Source organism: Crotalus tigris, unplaced genomic scaffold, assembly GCF_016545835.1.
Source record: "Crotalus tigris isolate CLP2741 ecotype Arizona unplaced genomic scaffold, ASM1654583v1 scf7180000020523.1239640, whole genome shotgun sequence".
NCBI lineage: Eukaryota > Metazoa > Chordata > Lepidosauria > Squamata > Viperidae > Crotalus > Crotalus tigris.
In genome coordinates, this window is record NW_024098059.1 from 603,045 (window position 1) to 627,109 (window position 24,065).

Consider the following 24,065-nt stretch of genomic DNA (forward strand, 5'->3'; position numbering starts at 1 on the left):
ATGATGAGAAACTGCAAAAAGGAAATGTCGGCATTTCCTTTTCTATTGTCATTGCTTCATCTTTATCAAAAGGGCATATTTGGTTGAACGACATTATGTTAAGGAAAACTTTTGTTTTGGTGCTTCTTTGGTGCTTTGGTGCTTTTACCATCTGCCATATCACTTAAAGCTTAACCCCCCAGAACTTGGGAATGCATGGCTCTAGCAAATATCTAATTATATCTGGAGACTGCTGCAAACTTCCAAACTCACCACAGATTAAAACAAGATCTGAGTTTCTACCAATTTTTTTACAATGAAGTTTGCTTTTAATCAAACCAGAGCTACAAAATGTAAAAAGAGTATCAAAAGTCATTTCTTCTTGCCAAAAAAGAGAGGGGAATCTGGAAACTAATATGAGAACTTTGGGTGAGGGGGTGGAAAAAATGATTTGAGGTTGATTAAGCTGCTGAGTTTGAAATTTTGTTCTCCTTTGGTTGTTGCAAGCAATTAACATTTATCTCTGATCCTGTGCTTTGAGAGACATTTTCAATTTGATAGGTGGAAGGAATGGAACCTTATAATAGATGTAGGCAACTGCTAAAATTCTGGAACCTCACATGTGCCATAGATTAATCCAGTACAGAGTTATGATGTCTTGTTATGAAGAAGAGTAACATCCTTTGATGAAGGCAAAGAAAGAGGGCTTCTGCACTTTTTCTTCTTTCTAGCTCCATCATCTGGCCTTTTGCTGTATCCCTACAGTTGTACATGAAAACACATTGAGAGCGAAAGACATCCTAAAATTTAACTAGGCATCAGTTCAGTTGAATCTAGGTTATTTGCTGATCTTTTTAGGTCCTAAAATCTATTGAAGGTCCAAACATATGAAGTTCTGCACTGGTTTTAAAGCTACCTTCAGGCAATTTAAAGCAATAATTATTTCCATTTTGTTCCCAATTTTCAGTTTAGATGTCACTTTAATCCCCAAAAGACATACACTCCAATTGTCACTGAGGAAGATCTGAAAGCTGTGGAAATGCACAAAACAGACATCAATTTCCAAACACAAACTTTGGTGAGTTGGCTCTGATAGAAATTATATGTAACTACATGAGAATCCAGGAATTTGTATGAAACATAAGACATGACAATGCTCTTGTCAAGAGTAGATGCCATACAGAATCTTGGTCATGGAATGAAAAAATATTTCTATACAAATTCCAATCCTTTTTAATAGACTTTTTAATTGTTTCAACTAAATTTTAACAAAATAATCATCTTAATATTTAATATATAATATTTTTACCATAGTAATAGTGCAGCCCTATGAATATCTGTTCAGAAGTGAGCCCCACATGGTCTAATGAGACATGTTTGGAGCAAAGGAGTATATAATTGAAATTTGGTTCTATATTCATTATATTTATTTATTAAATTTATATCCCACCTTTATTACTTTATAAGTAACTCAAGTTGACAAACATACCTAATACTCCTTCCTCCGCCTATTTTCCTCACAACAACCCTGTGAGTAGGTTGGGCTGAAAGAGAGTGATTGATCTATAGGAATGAAGGTTTTTGTGTTTAATTGTAGCTCAGCATTTTGAGCTCAAATGCTGTAAGGCTAATTCAGGTTGAAATGGATTATGTTTAGAGAAAGTTCAATAGAAGGCCATTCCTAATATGCCATTGATGTAATTTTTTATTTGCTGCAAAGTAATATGCTCATTTGATTTTTCTGAATATGCCATACAGAAAAAAACAAGACAGAGGCTGTAATTCAAAGTGGTCCCCCAAAATGCCTTTTCATTCAATTGTATTAACTATAGTAATAGTACCCAAGTGTAGCTCTCTAAAGAAAATGTAGCTCTGCCCGGGCAACATAGAAGCTGTCCCTGGTCCTGAGTCTGACTCCCCCAGCTCTTCTCTAAAAGAGAATTCCTTTTGCTTCCCATGGAATTTACTCTCATCAGGTTTGCTGCCATGCCTTCCACCAATGGGGGAGCAATAAGGCACTATTTCTCTAACTCCCCTAATTATGAATATTTTACAGTTTTTAATTACTCATATCATAAGAAACAAAATATGATTAGTATAACAAAACAGGTAGAGTTAAACACTGAGCTACTGAGGTGCAATATATTTCTAAAGGACAGCATAGACTAAAGCAAACCAACCCTCCATCCCCCCCCCCACTTGCAAATGCACTCACAACTTTGTCTAGGCAGAATTCTCAGGTAGCAAGTGTTTGCTCCCACTTGCATGGGTGAGACTTCAGTCTCCTCTTTTTTGGCTGTCCAGACCCCAGATCCTTTCTGTGACCTCCTGCTGTCAGACGCCATATAGTCTACATTGGCTGATCTGTGAATTGGCTCTGGCATTCTTAGGTCTTCCCTCCTCTACCACTTGCTCACAAATTGTTTATTTGCCAGTGGAGGAGGGCTGATTGCCCTTTCCTCTTGGTCTCACTCCCTCACTACCCAAAAAGTTTATTTTCAGATGGTTCCCAGCCATCTGAACTGGTTTCCCACTACCACTACTTGAGATATGAGTCTGTGTTGAAATAAGGCTTCTTCAGACTTGAGAGATGATACCATTCAGGCAATGTCCTTTGGTGAAAGCAGAGACCGTCTCTAAATATATCAGGGATGCAAATGATGCTGAAACTAAACCTGAAAAGGAGACAAAGAACTAATTACTCTGCAAGAAAACCAGTACTGATGCAGAGAACTGAAAGGAGGCACGAATCTGTAGAAGGGCTTGCTCTATAAATCTTCAATTTGTGCTTAGTCTGTTTAGTTTAATTTGCTTTGGCTTAGGCTGCATAATTTTTTATCTGAGTAACTATGATTCATATCATAATGAAATTAGAATATAATGTGTGCCTGAAACACATCAACACCTACTGTGCAGGGAAAATCTGATTTTGGACTAGTCACTGCAATTTACTGAATGTTAGAATGTTATGAGGAGTGAATCTCATAGGAGTCAGCTGTGTTAAAAAAAATTTTTTAAAAAAAACAGCTGCTGTATTTTTTACACCAGAATGTGATGTCATTTGCAGTGTGAAATTTCAATAGCAAATTTCAGACAGTTCTGTTGAGTGGTTTGGAGCAAAGGAGGGAATCAGAACATGATGCCCCTTCTCAAATATGGTATAAGTTGGTGCTGTAGGACTGAGGACAGGAGGAGATCTAAAATATTAATTCGCTGGCCTTTTCCATAACAGGAAAGACCTGTTAAGTCATTCACTTGGTGAAAATAGCTTGCAAAACATTGGACGGCAACTGCCAAAGATGAAAAACTAGGCCATAGCATAGTAAAGTGGATGGTTTTTCCAGTCTAGGATCACTAAAAACCCAATGCTCATAATTTGAGACACAATCATATTTAATGAAATTATTCTTAAGAACTCATTCTTAAACTGAATTAATGTCAGGAAAGGTTAATCAGAGATAACAACCCAAAAATAATAAATTCTTTAATTTTTCTATTAAATTTTTGGCTTTATTCAATTGTTTTTTATTATCTGGAAGGTTTATTTTAGAAACTTAAGGAATGCCTTCACGTGTCTTAGTTTGATTTCTGAATAGTCTTGTACAAAAAGTCCTCACTGAGCTACTTTTACAACATGCTTAAATAATGAACATAAGGTATTACTACTCTATAAAAAGTATTATTTTCTCAATAGCTTGTGCCAGCTTATTGGCTTTGTGCTAAGAAACATAAAGTGTATCTCTTAATAAAAAGAGGAAAAAGGATTATATCTGTACAATTAGTTGAATGATGAATCAGCATTTATGTTGTGATGCTCTTGATGAGGGGCAAAAATAAAAATGAAGGACTGGGATTAATAAATCTTTTCTTTGCATCACTAAATATCAATCTTTGCAGCCTTTAAAGGCACCTAGTGATCTGTAAAATAGTGACATTTGAGGCTAGGGAGAGATGAAAATTGTATGGCATTTGGCAGACTTGTTAAACATGCTTTAGTTAATATTGGTTTATGTAAAATCTGTTAAAAGTAGCAGCTTACATGATTCAGAAACTAGAATTTCACAAAGTATTGGCAGATTAGGATTTAAATGTATTTCCCCTCTACAGCTACAAAAAAAAAAAAACCACCAAAATAAACAAAGTCTTTTAAGTATGAAACAGTATAAAGAAAAATAATTGTAAAAAAAATCTTGCATTAAAACTCCCAATAAATAAATAAAATAAAAATGTAAAGCTCAGAAACAAACCAGCACTGAAATGCTTATTTTGAAAGTTGGGGTTTCATAGCCTTTTAAAAAGTCATTGAAGAAAATGGGCTCCTCACCTCAGCATAGATATATTCCAAAGTTCTTCCAGAAAAATTCTAGCTGCCAATTTGCAAGTTGTTCCTGCTGCACTAGGAGAGGCCCCACAATTTTATACTGTACTGATGTGCAACACACACATGCCCATGTGGGGCAGGATCTTTATTTTGCATCATTTTCAAAAGTGTTATTATCTTTGGAGCAGCTACTCTCTATTCTAGAAAGCCTTGATTTTGTGTCATCAAACTGAAACAACAAAAACAAATTTTTAAAAAATCATAATTTCAGGTTAAAAATGTTGAAATATTGCTTTGGAATTTCAGTACTGAGGATAAACGAATGACAATCTAATTTTTAACTATCTCATTGGAAGCATGTTTTGGTAAATTTAATAGGTCTCACTTCCTAGTTTTTGATCACATTGATAAGTATTACAAGATTATTATTTGTAAAGATCTGCTTGTCAAATAAATTTCCTTGTATGAAAGAGCATCTTTAATTAAGGTCATTGAAATGTAATCTCCTAGCAGGCATTAATTTGTTTGAAGAAGGTTGAATGAAGAATTATTTCTACATATCTGCTACAGCCATAGGACTCTTAGTGTGCTCTTGTTCTGTTTAATATCAGAAGATCAGTAAGGCACATCACAGAGCCCTCATTTCCAAAAGCTGATTTTGCAATCTTGACTGGCTTGTACAAGTGCACACCCAGAAGCTTTCTATGGTTCTTGCAAGGATGCTTCATGCTCAAGGATGCAAAGAGACACAAAATGCCTCCACAAGCCAAATCATGCAGTCTCTTTGTTTTCATGTGAAGAATCAAAGCCTCCTCTCCCTGGTCTGTCATTTTCTTAAGATAAACATTTGAAAGCATAAAAATATTATCTCATTTTTTTCAGAACTGAAAATTCTGGAACTTTGTTACATTACATTTCTTTTCTGCACACAAGGAAATGACCTTCATAGCTGACTTGAAGTTCCAGCTTTTAAAACTTAGGGTCTCTTCCCTTCTTAGCAATGATAAATTGTTTTACCTTCAGACTGAGGTAGATTATTTACATAATGCCAAATATATTTTAAAAAATGAAAAAAGTCAGCAGGAGATTTTCGGTGCTTTACTTAAAATACTATAATAACTAGTTCAAAACATTTAAAAGATTATATATGTTTTCAGGATAAGTAACATGTTTTTAAAGAATATTTATATATATTGAACTTAAGTCCTTTAAGATATTATTACACTATGTCTCAAAATTACCAGATATTCAGCAATACATAAAGATCCAATCTAAGATTCCCTTATTCTACAGCCTGAAGTTTGAAACCTTCCTTCTGAAAGGAATTTCTTAAATCTCCTTGGTTGCCCAAAGAGGAACTGCCAAAGTAGGAGGAAAAACAGATATGGCCTTCCCTCACTCCTTTTCTTTTACTGAAACAGAGTTATTCAGTGGGAGATGATGGGTTCTGAGGACCACTGAGTTGTGTTCCTTTTCAAGAAATATTCATTTTAATTGCACTACATGCAATATTCCAGAAGGATCAATGTCCTATCTCTCCAAAATGGAGTTTTGAGATGTCTCATTGTATTTGCTCTGTTCAACATTTTATGAGAGACACTTGGAACTTGCCTTTATTTTCAGGCATGAAGCAAAACATAAAGACAAATAATTGTGCAGTTTAGAGTGTGTTTTAAATATTACTTGCTACACAGTGGTGTGATTCAAATATGTAAACAACTGGTTCTCTGCGTGGATGCCACTTCTGGAAGTCCATTCTGAGCCTAGGCAAAAAAAAATTAGCTACTGGTTCTGATGAAGTAGTGTAAACCAGCTGAATCCCACCACTGTTACTACACTAAAACAGCAGTTTTAAACACTTATTTGGAAATAACTAGTAATAACAACAGAAATGGTAGAAAAAAGAGCAAGGAAGATCAAAAATTGGTCAGCACCAGAAAAGATGAACTGCATGGGTTTTGGTTGAAACATTTAACTGTTATATATCCACTCATTGCCAAGCAGTTCAACAATATACTACAAGGAGGAGAAATTGAAAAGTCACTAACAACTGGAAAACCCTACCTAATAATTAAAAATCCAGCAAAAGGGGCAACACCAGGCAACCACAGGCCAATTACCTGCTTACCAACAACTTTCAAATTGCTAACTGGTGTGGTAGCTGATGCAGTACTACAGCATCTAGTTGAAAACAATCTCTTTCCACCTGAACAGAAAGGAAACTGCCCCAATAGCAGAGGAACAAAAGATCAACTCCTAATAGACAAAATGATCTTGGAAAACTGCAAGAAAAGGAAGACCAACCTGAATGTGGCATGGATTGACTACAAAAAGGCATCTGACTCTCTGCCACATGACTAGATAATCAAATGCCTAGAAATAACAGCAGTCAGTAGAAACATCAGAGAATTTGTGCAAAGATCGATGGCACAATGGAAGACACAGTTGCAGGTCAATGGTGAGAGACTGGGAGAGGTTAATATCAAAAGAGGAATATTTCAAAGAGATTCATTATCATCACTACTATTTGTTATTGCACTGTTTCCTCTGTCAACAATACTGAATAACTCAGGACATAGCTATCAAACATCAAAAACATTTGCCAGACTATCCCATCTCCTTTACATGGATGATCTGAAGCTGTATGGAAAAACATCATCTGAAATAGAATCGCTGCTCAACACTGTCCGTATATATAGCCAAGATATTGTTTTGTAATTTGGCTTGGACAAATGTGCCACACTTACTATCAAACAAGGAAAAGTAGTGAAAAGTGAAGGAATCAAGATGCCCCACGAAAATAACATTAAGAGTCTGGATGAGGAAGATTACTACAAATACTTGGGTATCCTTCAAGCTGACAACATCAAGCACACTGAAGTCAAGAAAAAGATTAGAGATGAATACATCAAGAGAGTGAAGAAGATCTAAAAGTCCAAACTCAATGGAGGCAATACCATGAAGGGCAATTCCAGTCATTAGATACACAGCTTGAATAGTGGGCTGGACTCAAGCAGAACTAAAAACAATGGATAGGAAAACCAGAAAAATAATGACAATGAATCATGCCCTTCATCCATGCAGTGACATTGACAGACTCTATCTACCAAGGCAAATAGGTGGGCGTGGAATGCTGCAAGTACATCAGATGGTTGAAGAAGAAAAAATGGCTTTGGAAGAATATCTGAAGGACAACGATGAAGATACACTGAAATTAGTATATCTGTCAAACGTATCCGTTATCGTCCGTAGAGCAAAACCAATGAAAGCCGGCACACGCTGACACCCAACAAGCACTTTAATATGCAGGTGAGGCAAAGTCAGCACTGGGAGTGGTTTCCTCCCACCGCAATATATTGACGTGCTCCACCCTGTGGGCCTGCCCCCGTTCCCAAACCAACATCCGTTTAAGGTGAATAAATGCTCCACCCTTTCCCTGTGCTTTCCCTTTCCCCAACGGAGCTCCGCCCCCACATCCCGTTGCCCGTGCGTCCGATCTGCACGTCGGTTGCCCGCCACCAAACTTGCCCTGCCGAACGTCCTGATTGCTAGGGGACACCCCCCCTCTCCCCCACGCTAGGTCCGCCCGCCGGAGTGCAGTCCTCTTGGCCCCAAATGGCCCGCCCGCCGTTATCCTTCCTGCCGGCTGTGGTGGACACTCGTGAACTCGTGGCGTCCGTTGTGCAGCTTGTGGAGACGTCTGCATGGTGGCGGTTCGTTTGGTGCAGCCGTGGGATGTGGCGGTGTACTGCTCAGCTGCTTCTCGGGCTGGTGGGTTGTTGTCCATGCTCCCCCGTCCCCGTCCGTATGGCAAGCCTTTGGGGGCTTGACATGCGGCCCCCTCTACCACGTGTTCCCCTGGAAAAGAGAGGGAAGGAGTTGAATACACAGTGTTGCACCTGTCTCGCCCTGGCTTTCCCGGGCACTTACGGTGGAACGTTCGGATTAGGTTAGGTGCATTTATGTCCTCCTCTCCCACCCAGGTTGCGTCCGATAACGGGTATCCTTTCCACCGAAGGAGATATTGGGTTTTACCATACCGCTTTCATGAGTCCAGGACCTCCTGCACCTCATAATGGGACCCCGAGACCGGTCCTGGTGGCCCATCAGTGTAGGGACTTCTATGTGCTGGTTTGAGCAGGCTACTATGGAATACGGGATGCACCTTGCCTAGAGAGGCGGGTAACCGTAGTTGAACCGTAACTGGGTTGACCACTTTGAGGATCTGGAAGGGACCCACATATTTCGGGCCCAGCTTCTTGCATGGCACTTGCAAGCGTAGATATTTGGTGGCCAAATACACCCAGTTTCCCACCTTGAATGGTTTATGCTCTGCCCTTTTCTTATCGGCTTGGAGTTTGGCAGTGGCCTCGGCCTTCCTCCGTGCTACCTTTACCCGGTCCCACAACCCTGTGATCCTGGAGTACCATGTTTGAGGGGTCTGGCCACTAGCCACCTCTGGTGACAATTCGGGAATGGGGTTAAACTCCATACCATACACTATTTTAAACGGGGTATATCCCGTACTGTTGTGAACGGTATTATTATATGCCACTTCAGCAAACGGCAAGAGGTCCACCCAGTCCGTTTGCTGGAATGACACATAACTCCGGAGGTATCTTTCCACCATGGCGTTTGCCCTTTCTGCCGCCCCGTTGGTGCTCGGGTGATACGCTGAACTCAACGCCTGTGATGACCCTAGCGACCGAACGAACTCCCTCCAGAACTTCGCGGTGAATTGCACCCCTCTATCTGATACAATTCTCCTAGGTATGCCATGGAGCCGATAGATGTGTTGGATAAACAACCGTGATAATCGTCGCGCTGATGGCAGGCCTCTGCATGGGATAAAATGCGCCTGTTTGGAGAAGAGATCTAGTACGGTCCATATCACGCTGTAGCCCCGGTTGTCGGGTAGTTCTACAACAAAATCCATGGCGATCTCTTCCCACGGCCGGGAGGGATCGGCCACCGTTTGTAATAATCCCATGGGCTTCCCCACCCGGGGCTTTGCACTGGCACACACGTGGCACCCTTTTACATACCGTTCCACATCTACTTTCAGTTTGGGCCACCAGAATTGTCGTCGTAATAAATGTAGGGTCTTTAAATACCCAAAATGGCCCGCTTGTTTAGCGTCATGACACTTTCGAAGAACGGATAGGCGTAGGCTCTCAGGCACATATATCCTATCGCCTTTCCATGCCACACCGTCTCGAGTAGTCAACCAGCCCGGATGCTCCTTCGCCCACGTATCTGTCAGCAAGGCAGTTCTAATGGCCTCTGGTTCACTTACCTGAGACCTGTGACTTACGGTTCTAGCGGTCTCATGCCGAGAAGGAGGCATGAGTGCCTGTATGACCTCCTCTCGTCTGCTCTGGTACTGCGGCATCCACGACAACGTGTCGGCCAGGAAGTTTTTCCCCCCCGGCACATACCTCAGTGTAAACTTAAACCGGTTGAAGTATTGGGCCCATCGGACATGTTTGGGGGCTAGGCGCCTCGGGGTCTGTAGCGCCTCCAAGTTCTTATGGTCTGTCCACACCTCAAAAGGCAGTTTGGCCCCTTCTAACAAATGCCGCCATGTTGCCAGAGCCCAGCGGATCGCGAAGGCCTCCTTCTCCCAAACGGTCCAGCTGCGTTCGGCCATCGTGAATTTACGCGAAGTATAGGCACATGGCTGCAACGCTCCCCCATCGTTCTTCTGCAACAGCACCGCCCCCACTGCCACATCGCTTGCATCCACTTGTACCACAAAAGGGGCACTCTGGTCCGGGTGGCGTAACACCGGCTCTTTAGCGAACAATGTTTTCAGTGACTCAAATGCTTTTTGACAGCTCATGGTCCACTCTAGCCGCTGGCTCGGGTGAGGCCTTGCCGTAAGGTGTTTCGTCCGCAGCAGTTCCGTGAGGGGATGCACCACGGTGGCAAACGATGGAATGAACTGGCGGTAAAAATTCGCGAATCCGAGAAAACTTTGCAGCTGGCGTCTAGTCTGGGGTGCTTGCCATTCCTGTACTGCTTGCACCTTGCTCGGATCCATTTCCACCCCGCTCCCCGAGATACGGTAGCCCAGATAGTCTAGTCGCTCCCGGTGGAACTCGCACTTAGATAATTTCACATAAAGCTGGGCCTCCAGCAACTTCTGCAGCACCTGCCTCACCAGACTGACATGCTCCTCCCTTGTTGCGGTATATATTAGAATGTCATCCAGGTACACAAGTACCCCGCGGTATAGGTGTTCATGCAACACCTGATTGATTAACTGCATGAACACCGCAGGGGCCCCTTGTAACCCGAACGGCATGACGCGAAACTGGAAACTACCCAACGGACAGTTAAACGCCGTTTTCCACTCATCGCCAGCCTTAATCCGTACTCTATAGTACGCCTCCCGTAGTAATTTGGTAAATATGCGGCCCGTCCCCAAATGTGCCAATAAGTCCTTCATTAGGGGAAGGGGGTATACATGCTCGACACATACTGCATTTAACCCCCGGAAGTCGACACATAAGCGCAAGGAACCATCTTTCTTTTCTTTGAAAAGCACGGGGGCCGCTATCCGGGACCTAGCAGGCTGGATGAACCCTCGTGCCAAATTTTGATCGATGTATCTACGGAGTTCCTGCACCTCCGGCGATGTCATAGCGTACATCCGGGGTTTCGGGAGCTTAACCCCCGGTATTAGCTCTATGGCGCAATCTGTCGATCGGTGAGGGGGCAGGTGATTACACTCTCCTCGCTGAAGACCGTCGCTAAATCCCTGTATTCCTCGGGGTAAGGCACTTCCCCCGGTCCCTCCTGGAGTTGCGCCGTTACCTCTGGGCCTTCAGGAACCTGGTCACCATTACCACCGGTCCCTGGTATTGGACCCACCCCAAGGCGCACTTTACGGTACCCCCCTTCCCACCATATAGTTGGGGTCCATTTGCCCAACCAGGACAACCCCAATATGACAGTCTCCATCATAATAGGTACCACGATGAACCGCAACACCTCCCAATGATCCCCCAGATCCATGCGTACCCGTTCCGTCACATGGGTCGCGGGGACTCCTCCCAACAATGACCCATCCACTTGTTCGAACCGTATTGGTTGTGGCAATGGATATATCCGGAACCCACTATCCACCGCCACCCTTCTACTCATCAGACACCGTGTGCACCCGGTGTCGATCAAGGCTTGACATGCCCTCCGTACGCCTGTCACCGGACTCGTGAGAACTATAGGGAGGATGAACGGGCTAATGGGGTCACTCACCATTGGATCGGCCAGTCCGTCGTCAGGGCTGTCCTCCTCGTCCACCAGCTGGTAGCGTGCCATGGCCGTAGATTCTGGCCTGGCTGGAGACCCCTGTTTCGCCCCTGGGGTTGGCTGCTGCATAACCGCCCTCGAGCTCTCCGTGGCCTTCTTCGTGGGTGTGGCTCTCCCGACTGTTGCGGCCTTACGGGGGCTGGGTGCCGGACAGTCGGCTGCTCGGTGGCCCGGCTGGTCGCAGCGGAAACATCGAAATCCGGTTTCTCCTGACGCCTCGGGTGGCCTTGGCGTTGCCTGTTGTTGGTCCTGGCTTCCCTTGCGAGGCCTGTCCCCGGGACGCCGCGACCGTGAAACGTCCCCGGTCCCTCGACATATTTCTTTAAGGCCTGCCTCCAGTTCGATCACCACTCTGAACCAGTCTCTCAGTCTATTGGGCACACCCCGGTATACGCATGCTTGCCGTAGGTCGTGGTCTAGGCCTGCCCTAAATTGATGTACTAACATCCGCTCCGGCCATGAGGACTGCAACCGGCCGGCTAACCTCCAAAACTCCCGCACGTAGTCGATGGCCGGGCGTTTCCCCTGTTGGAGCGCTAGCAGGTCTGCCTCGGCCCTCTGTGCCCGGGTAGGGTCTTCAAATCTCCCATGCAGAGCGTCCAAGAACAGCCCTGCACTCCCCAACTCCCGGGCATGGTCGCTGTACAGGTCGGCTGCCCACGCGGCCGCCTCTCCGCGCAGGGCGGCGGTAATGGCGCCGACCATAGCCCATTGGGAGACATACAGCTGTGCAAACTGGTCCAAGTGGCTTATGGCCTGTCCCAGGAACATTGCCAGTTGGTCGGGGTTACCATCAAAGGTGACAGGGATAGGAGGAACCCCCCATGGATAACCTGGCCCCCACGACCCCTGGCCTGGCACGATGTTAGGATATCCGGCCGCAAAGCTCTGCTGCTCCATGCCCCCTATCTTCGCCGGACCTCTCGCCACATTCCTGGGTCCGCCCGGCTGGGTCGGGTGCGCCTGACCCGGCGGCCCGCTGGAAGGGAGTCCCATGGCACCCGGCCCACCTGTGGGATTAGGCAACCGCAGCCGCGGACTGCTTAGGCGGAACCTAGATGAGGGGGTGCGCCCCGCAGCATCCCCTTCTGATTGCCACATGTTGGTAGTGCCCCTGTAGCTTGCCTCGCCAAACCGGTGGCGCAATATATCCATGGTCTCCTGACCTGGAGCCGTGGAGTAGCTCCAGTCCTCATCGTCCTCTATGGTGGCGCGTCTCTCCCTCCACCCCGAATGACCGAGCTTCGGCTTAGGCGTTAGGAGCTGTTCGGTCTGCAGTCCAGTCACCGCCGGGCTTTGCCACCACTCCTCCTGTGGCTTGGCGGCCCCTGCCTCCCCCACGTCGAGTCCCGGGATTACAGGCAGTAACAGTTTTGGACGCACCACCGGCTGGGCCGGTACCGGCTCCGGCGCCGGAACGGCGTCCGTGGCCCCATCGGCCGCCACCTCTCCCCCAGCCAAGGCGGCCCCCTGCGTTCCCTCCACCATACCGTAGCATTCCACCGCACGTGGGAGCTGGAAGCTGGAGAGAAGTTAGTGAGGAGAGTGCTGACTTTATGTCAAACGTATCCGTTATCATCCGTAGAGCAAAACCAATGAAAGCCGGCACACGCTGACACCCAACAAGCACTTTAATATGCAGGTGAGGCAAAGTCAGCACTGGGAGTGGTTTCCTCCCACCGCAATATATTGACGTGCTCCACCCTGTGGGCCCGCCCCCGTTCCCAAACCAACATCCGTTTAAAGTGAATAAATGCTCCACCCTTTCCCTGTGCTTTCCCTTTCCCCGATGGAGCTCCGCCCCCACACCTCATTGCCCATGCGTCCGATCCGCACGTCGGTTGCCCGCTGCCAAACTTGCCCTGCCGAATGTCCTGATTGCTAGGGGACACCCCCCCTCTCCCCCACGCTAGGTCCGCCCACCAGAGTGCAGTCCTCTTGGCCCCAAACGGCCCGCCCGCCGTTATCCTTCCTGCCGGCTGTGGTGGATACTCGTGAACTCGTGGCGTCCGTTGTGCAGCTTGTGGAGACGTCTGCATGGTGGCGGTTCGTTTGGTGCAGCCGTGGGATGTGGCGGTGTACTGCTCAGCTGCTTCTCGGGCTGGTGGGTTGTTGTCCGTGCTCCCCCGTCCCCGTCCGTATGGCAAGCCTTTGGGGGCTTGACAATATCAGGAAGGCTTACTGACTACTGGAGAGACCAAACTGGCCTACAAGAAAGACCAAATGAAGAACAGAATAGAGGCATGGGAAGACAAAGCACTACATGGCCAATACATGAAAAAAATAGCTGGGAAAGCAGATAATAACAAGACCTGGCAATGGCTAAAAGAAGGAAAATTGAAGAAAGAGACTGAGGGACTAATTCTGGCTGCACAAGACCAAGCCTTAAGGACAAATGCATACAAAGTCAAAATTGAGAAGACAGGAACAGAGAGTAAGTGCCGCCTATGCAAAGAAGATGAAGAAACAGTGGACCACCTGGTAAGCTGTTGCAAGAAGATTGCACAGACTGACTACAAGCAATGGCATGACAAAGTAGCAACAATGGTGCATTGGAAGATCTGCAAAAAATATCATTTGCCTGTAAGCAAAAACTGGTGGGATCATAAAATAGAGAAAGTCATAGAAAATGATAAAATTAAACTGCTCTGGGACTTCAGAATTCAAACAGACAAGCACCTGCAACATAACACCCCAGACTTAACAATTGTCGATAAGAAAGACAAAAAAGTCTGCATAGTGGACGTGGCAGTGCCTGGAGATAGCAGAATAGAAGAGAAAGAACTGGAGAAGATAACAAAATACAAAGACCTACAAATAGAAATAGAAAGACTGTGGCAAAAGCAAGCAAGGGTAGTACCAATAGTAATAGGCTCCTTAGGTGCAATCCCAAAACAACTGGAGCACCACTTGAACACCATTGGCATTGACAAATTCGCTATTAGTCAATTGCAAAAGGCGGCCTTATTAGGAACTGCTTCCATCCTGCGACGATACCTGTAATACCATCAAACATCCACATCTGCCTATCCCAGGTCCTGGGTAAGGACTCGATAGGTAGACAAAATGCCAAATCCAGTCTGAACATCTGGCTGACTGTGCGATGATCCATAATAATGGGAAAACCTACCTAATAATGAAAAATCCAGCAAAAGGGGCAACACCAAGGAACTACAGGCCAATTACCTCCTTACCAACAACTTTCAAATTACTAACTGGTGTGGTAGCTGATGCAGTACAACAGCATCTAGTTGAAAACAATCTCTTTCCACCTGAACAGAAAGGAAACCGCCCCAATAGCAGAGGAACAAAAGATCAACTCCTAATAGACAAAATGATCTTGGAAAACTGCAAGAAAAGGAAGACCAACCTGAATGTGGCATGGATTGGCTACAAAAAGGCATTTGACTCTCTGCCACATGACTGGATAATCAAGTGCCTAGAAATAACAGAAGTCAGTAGAATCATCAGAAAATTTGTGCAAAGATCGATGGCACAATGGAAGACACAGTTGCAGACAAAATGCCAAATCCAGTCTGAACATCTGGCTGACTGTGCGATGATCCATAATAATAATATAATGATGATGACGACAACGATGATGATGGGAGGGTCCTTGGAGGTCATCTAATCTAACCCCCTACTCAGGCAGGAAACCCTATAACATTTCAGACAAATGGCTGTCCAGTCTCTTCTGAAAAACTTCCAGTGTTAGAGCATTCACAGTTTCTGGAGGTAAGCTGTTCCACTGATTAATTGTTCTAACTGTCAGGAAATTTCTCCTTAATTCTAGGTTGCTTCTCTCTTGGGTTAGTTTCCATCCATTGCTTCTTGGCTTGCCCTTGGAGAATAGCTTGACTCCCTCTTCTTTATGGTGACCCCTGAGATACTGGAACACTGCTATCATGTCCCCCCTCATCCTTCTCTTCATTAAACTAGACATACCCAATTCCATCAACCTTTCCTTATATGTTTTAACCTCCCATATCCTAATCATCTTCGTTGCTCTTGTCTGTACTCTTTCTAGAGTCTCAACATCTTTTTTACATTATGGTGACCAAAACTGGATGCAGTATTCCAAGTGTGGCCTTACCAAGGCATTGTAGAGTGGTATTAATACTTCACGTGATCTTGATTCTATCCCTCTGTTAATGCAGCCTAGCACTGTGTGGGCTTTTTTGGCACCTGCAGCACACTGCTGGCTCATATTTAAATGATTGTCCACTAGGACTCCGAGATCCCTCTCACAGTTACTACTATTGAGCAAGGTACCCCCTATACTATACCTATACATTTGGTTTTTCTTGCCTAAATATAGAACTTACTTTTTTCACCATTGAATTTCATTTTGTTAGATAGTGTCCAGTGTTCAAGTCTGTCAATATCATTCTGTATCTTAAGCCTATCTTCCAGAGTGTTGGCTACTCCTGCCAGCTTGATGTCATCTGCAAATTTGATGACTTCCCCATCTATCCCCTCATCCAGATCATTGATGAAGATGTTGAAGAGCACTGGCCCCAGAACAGAGCCCTGGGGCACTCTACTACACACTTCCCTCCATGTAGATGCAGTTCCATGGAGGACCACATGTGAAGAGTACTGAGTCTAAAACATAACCTTGAGTTCCCTTCTGCAGGCTTCCCTCTGTAGTTCCATTGATGACTGCACATTGGGTGTGGTTGGTCAGCCAATTGCAAATCCATCTAGTAGTGATACTGTCTATCCTACTTTTTCTATCTTTCCCAGTCTATTTTGTGGTCTATTTTGTCAAATGCTTTTCTGAAGTCTAAATAAACTACATCCACAGTATTTCTCCAATCCACTAATTTAGTATTCATCAAGCCACTAATTTAGATCCACAAATTCATATCAGTAGGAAGATGCTTATCATACTTTGTCCCTTACCTCTCTTCCATCCACACACAAATTGACCTAAAGAGAAAAAGCAGTGTGAGAAAATGAAGAAACATTAAAGATTTTCTTCTTATCCATTGTTTCTCTTCTTCCTTCAAATTATGTATGTTTTCTTGCCATCCTCCCTTAAATACCCAATACGTATTATAGCTGTTGATGACTATGTTCTGAGTTGCAATGTTAAAATGTTGTGCAGATCCAAGATTCAGTTAGAAGAACAAGTCTACTTTTTTAGAGGGTAGCAACAGCTAAGTCATTGTGAACAACTTTGTGTACAAGAACACACTCTCAGTCCCAATTTCTAAGAAAATCAGTGGTATCAAGAGGCATCTTTTCTGAAGATTACAGTACCAGCACTATCTGCAACTTAGATTATATATACAATCTTTTAGTTGAAGGGAAAACTAATCTTCATTTCAATGATGACTCTGTGCCTTTAAAAACATTCTCTGGAAACCTTTTACCTTCTTCTGCATTGTTGGCCTACACAACATGCCTTAATTAGCACAGATTTTTCATGTTCATGGATAGATTAGAAATTTGGAGACACTTAATGAGAAAGGTCTATTACCTTGACCAGGCTAAAATTACAGTTAGAGGGCATTTACTTGCTCCAAAGGCTGACTGCATGCATACACATATTTTATTATTAACATACAAATGCACAGAGACATGCAGGCACACACATGCATGAACTTTACCCAATCCTTCTAACTGGAGATGCCAGGGTTTAAACTGGGTATCCTCTGTTATTCTGTTTCACTTTCCTTCCTTAGAAATTGGTCTCTGTAAAGCCTAGCAAAAACATCCACAAGGAGATGGAACCCTGTTAGACTCTGTTGCTTAACCTCCACAGGGACATTTAATTCTAGTTCATAACTCAGTTAAATCTTTATTAAATGCAGTCCTTAATGTATTAAAAATTCTGGATTTCAGAATATAGTCAGCTGTGAGTGTACTACTTTTGCAAATAATGTCCTTTCAAAACTATTCTTAGGGACCAAGGTTTCCATGATCTCAGGCTATAATTCCATCTGTCTTGTTTCAGTGAAAACTATAGGACCATGGTTTCCAGCACATCACTAACCTTGTTTAATTTTAAAAAGCCAACCAGAGCTACAGTAGCTTGGATGGGATATATTGGGAAATTCAAGATATATGTGTATTACCAAGTAAAACAAATGGTCTCAGACAACGTGTTGTTGACCAAACACTATGAATTGTAAATATAGAAAACTAATAAAATATTATATATATAAAAAGATATATGGTGGACAGAGGGAGAGGGAAAGAGGAAGGAGGAAGGAGGGAAGAGGAAGAGGAAAAATACCGGTTACACAACAGAAAACCATTTCCATGTTACTATCAAGAAAATACAATAAATGTCTCATGAAGACATCAGTAGTCAAGCTAAAAGATTTTACCACATTTTTGGACCTCTTTGGAAAATTCTACCTTCTAAAGAGTCCAGCTTTCAAGAAAGATAGTGTTTCCTGCCCTCTTCACAACCTATTCACAAATATGGGAATTCAAGTTTGGCTCAAAGCAAACAACAAAGCTGTATAAATCATTAGTTATATATACTCAACTATTTTTTAAGACACCCATAAGAATGGCAAAAATATAATAATCATATAACTTTTATTACTATCACCCAAGACAATGGAAATAGCAAATTACATTCTTTTAAAATGCATGTCCTACTTTCAATCTTCTCTAAATTGCCCTCCTGAAAGCTTTGTATTGTGCAAATTCAATTTCTTTCTTGTTTAGCATTGAAAATTACAACAAAAATTGAAAGGGAAGGGGTGAAGAACAGATTTTTGGATAGCAGCATTATCATTTGAGCCATTTTCCCTTTCTACAGAATGCAGATAAACACAGAAAAGAACAAGTGCACGCTTCTATTATTGGCAAATTTTAAAAATCACACAGTTTGATTGCTTGAACAAAGACAGAAGGAAGAGTAGGATTTGGATTTTGCAGTGGTAGCAATGGAGTTGTGACCCCAATGAAAGCCTGTCTCAGCATATACTTCTGTTCTTGAAACTGCAGCAAGGACACTCCTGTAGTGCGTTTCTTCCCATTCAGGGTCTCCATACAAAATCTTAGTGCAAATTAATTCAAAGAAAGGGCAGAGATTGCCTGGAAAAGGCTGATTTCATATAGCCTGAAGAGCTACTGAGGGAGAAACAATAAGGAGCAAATTGTCCTGTTAAAGAGAGCAGATACAGGTCTTCTTTGCTTGTAATTGAATTGAGGTTGACTTTTGACTATTTTTAAAAAAAATGAAAAGAGGACTAGGATGTAAAGTGTGTAGGTGGCAGGATGTAATTTTACAAGCCACATATTTTAGTATCAAGCATATGAAGAAGCCAGAGTGGCAGAACCCCCTCTTGATGTCTGGTTTCACCTGGAGGCAGCATATCAAATGCCACCTTACTTTGGGCTTTATCATGCAAAGTGCACTTTTTAGCTCCAACATTATCATTATGGGAAATGTCTGGCTGAAGTCCCAGAATTATGTTTCCAGGGTGAGGTACACGTGACGGTGCCTTTGGGTTTTCCTGGCCAGCATCTGGACTCTCCCTACCATGGGTAAGAGGAGACCTTCTCCTCTGACACATAGCGGGAGGCCTCAAATGTGGCAAGGTATCAAGGGAGTCCATGTCCGGAGGGCCAGTGCCCTTTGCCATGTCACATTACCTTGACCATGACCAGAGCCTGGCCACTCTTTCCATAATCCCCCCATAGGGGTAGATCAGGCAAGAAAGAAAGAAAGAAAGAAAGAAAGAAAGAAAGAAAGAAAGAAAGAAAGAAAGAAAGAAAGAAAGAAAGAAAGAAAGAAAGAAAGAAAGAAAGAAAGAAAGAAAGGGAATGCATGGAGTAGGGAAAGAAATACAAGATAGAGTAACACAAAAGAAAAGATGAATAACCCAAACAGAAAACAAGATGACAGCCAAGACAGAGAGGAGCAATGCCTGTGGTACAAGTAAGCAGGAAGCTGGTTAGAGAAAACTGCCCGTGTGGAAGCCCAGTGGGCACAGGTATCACAACGACCAAAACATCCCGGCATACGGTCAGTGTCAGCCAAACAGAAGCTTCAGCCAAGGTCATCCTCAGCACCAGGGGCTGCAGTCCAAGCAACTTGGCCCTCAGCATCAGAAGGTGGTGAAGAAGAGCAAAGGCAAGTGTGATGAATCCAAGTACAAATCCCAGCAACCTTGACTGCTATGTGGGTAGCAAGAAGAACAATGAAGGGTCCTTTCCAGTGCTCAGCTAAAGGGACAGAATCAGTCCAGGACCTGACAAGCACCCAATCACCAGGAAGGAAAGGATGGAGTGGATAATCCAATCCCGGATGATGGAGGGCCTGAACAGCTTGAGAAATGGAAGAAACACTATTAGCAAGAGAGTGTATATATTCCCTGAGGGCTTGGTCTCCAAAAACAGGGTGGGAGGTGGATAAGGAAGAATGATAAGAAAGGGCTTGCTTGATCTCAAAGGGGGACAGGCCAAGAGGTTGCTTGGGGGCAGTTCTCACATGCAAAGAGCGAGGGGTAGTGCTTGTACCCAAGTAAGATGTGTCTCTTGAGCAAGCCTGGCAAGATGACATTTAAGAATGCCATTAGCCTTCTCCACATGTGCTGAAGACTGGGGCCTGTAGGCCGAATGAAGCTGCCAATCAATACCCGGGACCCGGGACATCTGCTGGGTAATGTCAGAGATAAAATGGGCCCCATTGTCAGAGTCAATGCCTTTGTATGGAAAGGAAAAACATGGGATAATTTCCTTTAGAAGGGCCTTGACCACCTCACATGCCTTGTTAGTACGGCAAGGAAAAGCCTCAATCCATCCAGAGAAAGCATCAACAAATATGAGCAAGTATCGAAAACCCTGTTTCCTTGGCAAATCAGTAAAATAAACCTCCCCAAATTAACAGGAGCATGGCCAGGCCTAAGACTTCCCAAGGGAGACTTAACAGTCTTCACAGAATTATTACGTTGACAAACGATACATTGCTTAATTGTTGTGATCTGATACCGCTCCAGTCAGGAGGCTGTAAGCCAATGGCCTCCCTTAGATGCTAACAAATCCTGGATGGAATGGGGTGATTCCATTGTGATAGGAGCCCCAAATTGTTCAGCAGCCTTCAAAAGGAGAACGGCAGCTGCAGCAGCCCGAAGGCATGCTGGCCATCCTTGAGCAACAGGATCAAGTTGTTTGGAAATATAGGCTACGGGGCAAGACCAAGTACCAAGGGTTTGAGCAAGGACTCCAGCAGCCACCCCTTTACTTTCAGCCACATACAAGGTGAATGGTTTAGTGACATCAGGAATGCCAAGGGCTGAAACATTGACTAAAGCGGTCTTAATGTTATCAAATGCCACATGACAATCCTTGATCCATTCAAAGGGTTTTTTTTTAATCTGAGCCTGTAGCCATTAAAGCAAAATTTGGAATCCAAATACAACAGAAACCTGCCATTCCCAAGAAACCCCTAAGCTGACGTTTAGTACCAGGTGGCTTAAGGAGGCACACAGCCTGGATCCAAATCACTATATTTCCTGAAGGCTTGTTAGAGGCACTCAAGGAAGTCACTGGGGCTCTCTGATGGCAATTGATGAACATCATAAATCTTGCCCAAATTTTTCTGTTTAGGAATAGCAGTCTGCAACCCAGTGTCCAGAATGTCTTTTATTATTAAAAAGTTTTATAAATTTTACAAAAAATAAAAGACAATACAAAAACAAAAAACAACATATACAAATAAAAACAAACATTACCCAACAAAACCCCCCTTCCCCCACCCCTACCCAAACCCCCCCTTTCCCCCCCCAGGGCCTCCCAGAGCAGAATATAGGCTTAATTAAAAAAAGTTAAAAAAATTTATATTTATATAAAAAAAGAATATAAAATAGAAATATATATATATATAAAGTTAAAAATTATGAAAAAACTATATAGTATTTTTTTATATCAAATTTAAATTGTATGAATTTTATCCATTTATCCCAAACAGCAAGGAATTTCTCTTGCGTTTGACCCTTTAAGAAAGCCGAAATCTTTGCCATTTCCGCCAAATGAGACACTTTAAGAAACCATTCCTGCAATGTAGGCAAAGATTCCTTCTTCCAATATTGTCCTACTAACAGCCTCGCAGCTGTAATCAAATTTAACATCAATATAACCTCCTTTGTATCACAATCAATAACTATACCTAACAAAAATAATTGTGGAGTAAATTTTACCCTCCTTTTAAAAATTCTCTGGATATTCCACCATATCTTAATCCAGAATGCTTTTATCTCTCTGCACGACCACCAAATATGATAATAAGTAGCGTCCATACAACCACATCTCCAACATTTAGGTTGTAAGTCAGGGTACATAAAAGACATTTTTTGTGGATCAAGGTGCCATCTATAAAACATTTTATAAAAGTTCTCCCTTAAGTTCTGTGCTTGTGTAAATTTGACATTTCTCACCCAAATAGTTTCCCAGGTGTCCAATGGAACTGGCTCACCAAAATTCTGCGCCCATCTAATCATACAATCTTTAATTAGTTCCGTTTCTGAATCCAATTCAACTAAAACCCCATAAATCCTCTTAATGTGGGTTTGTCTTTGATCCTTCACTTGCTTAATAAGATTTTCATCTTCTCTGAGAAAACCCACCTTACAGTCCATCTTCCATCTGTCTAATAATTGCCTATACTGGAACCAAGAATAAATAATATTTTCTTGTGCTAACTCTTCCCGTAATTTTAACTGCCAGTTTTGTCCATCCCATTTAAGTAACTGTCTATAGGACACCATATCCATTTTAACCCCTCTTTTTATTCCTTCTATTGCATGCCAAGGTATAGCCCATAATGGTACTTTGAAATCACTTTTATAATATTTTCTCCAAACCCTAAGTAAAGAAATTCTTAAGATATGAGATTTAAAAGCCCAATCCATTTTTTTATTAAATATTAAATAGGCATGCCACCCAAAAAGTAAATTCCATCCCTCTAAGTGAAGTATATCAGAATTTGTCAAATTTACCCAGTCACTAACTAATGTTAAAACCACCGCATCATAATATAATTTCAAATTCGGCACCTTGAGTCCTCCCCTCTCACGGAAATCTTGCATAATTTTAAACTTAACCCTTGGCTTTTTCCCTGCCCAAATAAATTTATTAAGGCCTTTCTGCCACTCAGTTAAATTGATCTCATTCTTCAAAATCGGTATCATTTGGAACAAAAAGAGAAACTTGGGTAGAATATTCATTTTTATCACTGCAATTCTTCCCATGAGGGATAATTGCAACTTTTCCCAATTCTTCAAGTCTCTCTGTACCCTAACCCACAACCTTTCATAATTATTTTTAAATAATTTTGCATTAGAAACAGATAGCATCACCCCCAAATATTTTACCTTATTAACAATTTCAAAACCCGTCAAATTAACCAAAGTCTGCTTCTCCCGACTAGTCATATTTTTAGGTAAAATTTTAGTCTTATTAACATTAATCTTAAAACCCAAAACCAAACCATAATTATGAATCAACTGTAATAATTTTACTACAGAATAAGTAGGTTGCGACAAAGTAAGAACCAAGTCATCCGCAAAAGCTCTTAACTTATACTCTTTTTTATTAACTTCTATTCCTTTAATTTCCTGCGACTCTCGAATTTTGATCAACAGTATTTCCAGTGTTAAGACAAATAGCAACGGTGATAATGGACAACCCTGTCTAGTACCTTTCTCTATTGTAAAAACCTCTGACAAGCCTCCATTAACGATAAGTTGTGCCGTTTGTTTTTGATATATTACCATAAGAGCTTGCAATATCTTTTCACCAAAATTCATCTCTTCCATTACTCTTAACATAAAATGCCAATTCAATTGATCAAAGGCTTTTTCAGCATCTAAAAATATCAGCCCTGCAGGAACTTGGTTATTTTTATCTAAATATTCTAATAAATTAATAATTTGTCTGACATTATTTTTCATGTACCTTCCAGTTATGAACCCAGATTGATCTTTATGCACAAGGTGGTGCACCACCCTCATAAGCCTATTTACTAAGATTTTTACAAATATCTTATAATCCACATTTAAAAGAGATATAGGCCTATAATTCTTTGGTAAAGTAAGATCTTGATCTTCCTTTGGAATCAATGATATAAAAGCAGTACGCCATGAGGGAGGAATCTCTTGACCCTGTAAAATGCCATTAAAAAGATCACCTAATGGTTGAATCTTCTCCTCCAATAAAGCTTTATAATAAACAGCTGTTAACCCATCCGTACCCGGTGCTTTCCCTGGTTTCAATTGTTGAATTGCTAGCGAAATTTCCTCCTTAGTAATTAAACCATTAACTTCATGTTTCTGATCCTCTGTCAATTTAGGGAAACTAACCTCGCTTAGATATTTATTTATCTCTAAAATTTGCACATTAGTAGATTTATATAATTTTTGATAATAATCCAGAAAAGATTTCTTAATCAGTTCCTTCTGAGAAACTAATTTACCCTTGTAATTTA